Source organism: Coenobita brevimanus, chromosome 61, assembly GCF_032717465.1.
Source record: "Coenobita brevimanus isolate Jiangsu-jjx chromosome 61, ASM3271746v2, whole genome shotgun sequence".
NCBI classification, from domain to species: Eukaryota; Metazoa; Arthropoda; class Malacostraca; order Decapoda; family Coenobitidae; genus Coenobita; species Coenobita brevimanus.
Window position 1 is genome coordinate 1,659,818 of NC_137014.1, and position 4,403 is coordinate 1,664,220.

Consider the following 4,403-nt stretch of genomic DNA (forward strand, 5'->3'; position numbering starts at 1 on the left):
AGATCTTCCTTTTAAGATTAATATTAAGATAAAGATTTCCGTCCTCCTCACTACCTCCAAGTACCGGTATTCTCAAGTAACCGTATCAAGTTATGAGTAATTATCTACCTACCTGTATATCTATCTATCTGTCTATCAATCTATCTAACCTTTTTTTCCCCTAAATTTTCTGCACATCTGTAAATATAACTAAATTCTTTTCCTAAGGCATGATAGTGTGGTAAGGGAATTATTTTTATGTAACTCTAATACTGTTTTTCTCCTTTATTTTCTTGTTTTATTATTGCCAGTGTGGTGACCAGATTATCTTTATTTATGTAACTTTAATAGTCGTTTCTCCTTTACCTTTTTGTTATATTTAATTTGTTAGTGAGGTGACCAGATTATCTTTGTGCAACTTTACTGATGTTTTTTCTTTACTTGCTTGTTATATTTAATTTGGTAGTGTGGTAACCAGATTATCTTTATTCATGTAACTCTAATCGTGTTTTTTTCGTTTACCCTTTCTATCTTCTTTATTTTCACTTCCTAATCCTTACAGCAGCTTAATAATTCACTGCGTATGAGCCAGCACTAAGCTTCTTACTCCACAACGCTTCTCTCTAAGCTCTCCACTCTAGTAACGTGTGCTCGTATTATTTTTTCATCTGATCATTTTATTCCAGACTTTCGAGCTGAAGAGGTTAATTAAGTCACTCGTTACCTTCAGGTGAGAGAGATTTTTTTTCCTTGATCCTTGGAAGTAGCAAAAAAAAAAAAAAAAAAAAAGAGAAGATATTATTCCTGGTCAATTTTTATTCGGAAAATTTTGGAGATGGTAAGGATAATGAGGCCATCCATTAACCTCATCAGGGAGAGAGAACTTTTTTAATGACTTAGAAGATGGGAAAATTAAATAAAAGATCTGTCGTTGGGTTGAAAGGGTAAAAAAAAAAAGCAGGTATTTTGTTTTACTTACCTGTAATTTGTAGAAGCAGGTGAGGTAGGAAAGGGCTCCATTGCATAATTGCTCCCTCAGGTCAAACCCTCTTACGGACCCTGTGTCGGAGAGATCAAATTCACCCTTATACACACCTGTCGTAGGGTCGCTTTCCCGCTGCACCTACCTGTACCGGAAAGGCCTTTTTGACCCCTTCACAGCAATATAATTCACTCGGTTTTATTCAATTAAGACGCTTAATGGTGGAAAGGATGAAGAACTCTACATCATCCCTGTCGCTCGAAAAACAGCTGAATAAAATCGTCTGGAAGAAGCTAGAGGAATATCAGGACATCATGGGGTTGAAGGGACATAGCCATTTCTCTCTCTCACTCCCAGTCTCCATTAAATAGGAAAATACACGTTGTTAAGGGACGGTAATTTAGTGTCACAATTTTCAACTTGGAGGAGAGATCTGGGGTGGGAGGGGCAGAGTGGGACTGTAAATCTGAGAGAGAGAGAGAGAGAGAGAGAGAGAGAGAGAGAGAGAGAGAGAGAGAGAGAGAAATGAATTCCTCAAGCTAGGCAACTAAGGCCATATAGCCCCGCTGGGGTTACAGGAGGGAGCTACCTCTCCCGGCAACGGTAGCCCGAGCAGAGAGAGAGAGAGAGAGAGAGAGGGAGAGGGGAGCAATGATGCAACTGGGATTATTGTGCGAACAGGAATTCAAAGCAAAAATGAATAATTCTGCCGATGCCTTATTGTGTGAATAAAAAAAAAAAATCATAATTATATCCAGACTTCACACACACACACACACACACACACACACACACACACACACATTCACTTACTCTACTCCCCTTCGTGGCCTTCGTCATCGCCTCCGTAATGACTGAAACGAAACACAAGGTCATCACTATCTAAGGTGGAGCGATTGAGCACTTATAAAATTCTCATTACTCGGATAATGACTGTGGAAACCCAAAAGATAAAAACCCCAGCCAATACCCACTCAATATCCTCAGCTAATAATACGGGAGAGGAAGATTAAATACTCGTCCATACGCATTTTATTACCCGCCAGTAATTTGCCGGAGTGGAAAGCGCTTCAGCAAACACAGCGTTACCATCGTCAATTAAATCGCTGTTTGTTGAGCCGGAATTAACGGTATGTCAGAGTGGTGGTTATTGAATCGGGTTTGTGTACCTTGTGTTGTGGTTAGCGTAGTGTGGTGTAGTGTAGTGTAGTGCAGTGTACCGTAGTGTAGTGTAGTGTAGTGTAGTGAAGGAGTTTTTGCTGAATAAGTGGAGGCCCTTCCATACTGCAGTGTCCCCCTCCCTCTTCCCCTCAGGTTCTGCGTAAGACAGACCTCAAGTTTAGGGCAATATCTTAAATCCAGAAACTTTGTTCAGTAATTTCTCGGTTATCTTGATTGCACAGTACGTGTCCTTTTTTAAAGTCCGCTCACCCAGTCAAATATAAACAAACACAGCGTGCCACATCTCTCGAAATTTCAAATTGCCTGTAAACGTTAAACTTTGGAGAACTCTACATACACTTCGTCACTTAATTTCAGGTTCTTTGCCGACTTAATACAGTCTCCTGGTTCCCTTCTCGCTGATCCAGACACTGGTTAATTAAAGGATGATATTTTCTCATAACATTATATTAAATCAGATAGAGCGATGTGGCATAGTTGGTAGCTTGATGATACTTGTGTTCAGATAGGCTTCTCTCTCTGCTTCCCAAACATAAACACGAGTTGCGTCACCAGCGAGAGAGATCGGAGTTGTAGTGTGGGATCAGGCTTCAGTGACGGAATGTGCAACAACATGCAGTTATTATGAAAACAATGAAGTAGGTATTGCTGGCTAACCTCTGTCTCCCCAGCTCATCAACTCCCGCCAATTGGACTGCTGTTATTGTATTTGGCAGGTGGCGAAATTGTGCAGGATTTTAGATATTTCCACTTTTTTTTTTTTTTTAGCTCTTTTAATAAGATGTGTGTGTGTGTGTGTGTGTGTGTGTGTGTGTGTGTGTGTGTGTGTGTGTGTGTTCTCTTTTTCGTGCAAGGAAGAAGGAACCAAAGGCCAGAAGCCCACAAGGTTGTTCCCTCCAAGAAAAATCAAATCAACAAAGCCAAATTCAAGATCCGCTAACGTCTTGGGCCAGATTTTTTTTGGCGTGTCCGACTCTGGGCAAAGGCTTAAGGGCCTACCCCAAGGCCCAGTAGTCCTCCTACACATCTCCACATGTCACCACTTTGGGGCTAACACCCACCGTCCATATTTAGTACGTGTTAGGGCTGTCTCATACTGGTGTATTGGTATTAACAGGGATATTTTTACGACATGACGGCAGGTAGTCCTCTCACACTACACTCCAACCGTATGGCGGTAAATATGCATCATCCATCCCTTAACCACTTTTATATTACTACATACAGGTCCAGTGTCAAACGATTTTATTCAGCTATAAAGACGTCCTTGGGCTGAAGGGGTTACAGTGCCTCCATTAATCCCTTCACAATGAGGGATTTATCCTAAGATGTCAGTTTTTATAGAGAGGATTACCCATGGAGACAGGGAACACCTTTCTCGTTTCTTTCTAGCTTTTACCTGGCGATTTGACTCAGTTCAGGACATACCTTTTGGACCAGGAGTGAGATATGACGCTCCCTAGCACTTCTTCCTTAGCGATTTATCTTCCAAACCACCCATTAATATCCTCATTTTTGCTTCTATCTTCTTAATGTCGACATGGACTGCATAACACACACGAAAATTGTAACGGAGCAGAATCAGAAGAAGGGATTGGAAGTCACAGAAAAGGATTATAAGTCACAGGGAGGGATCGGAAGTCACAGGAAGGGAATGGAAATAACAGAAAGGGATTGGAAATAACAGAAGGGATTGGAAGTCACAGGAAGGTACTGGAAGTCAAAGATAGGGATTGGAAGTCACAGGAAGGGATTAAAAGTCACAGAAAGGGATTAGGAGTCACAGAAAGGGATTAAAAGTCACAGAAAGGGATTAGAAGTCACAGGAAGGGTTTGGAAGTCACAGGGAGGGATTGGAAGTCACAGGGAGGGATTGGAAGTCACAGGAAGGGATTGGAAGTCACAGGGAGGGATTGGAAGTCAGAGAAAGGGATTAGAAGTCACAGGAAAGGATCAGAAGTCACAGGAAAGGATTAGAACCCCCAGGAAGGGATTACAACCAGTATGAACAAAACGGAAAAGACGTTCGTTATCAGATCAGGCTAATGGATAAGCGATAAGGAGAGAGAGAAGCTTACGGAATGAGAGCAGATCGGTGGGTGGTGTCGCAAGATGGCGGTTTGGCGCGCTGTTGTGGAAGCGGCGGGGAAATATCAAAACATTTTTAGCCCGGCGATCATCCCTGGCTCATTTTTGCTCATTAACAGTCACTCGAAGGTTTCAATAGACTCTGGACTTTTACCGACACTTATTTAGACAG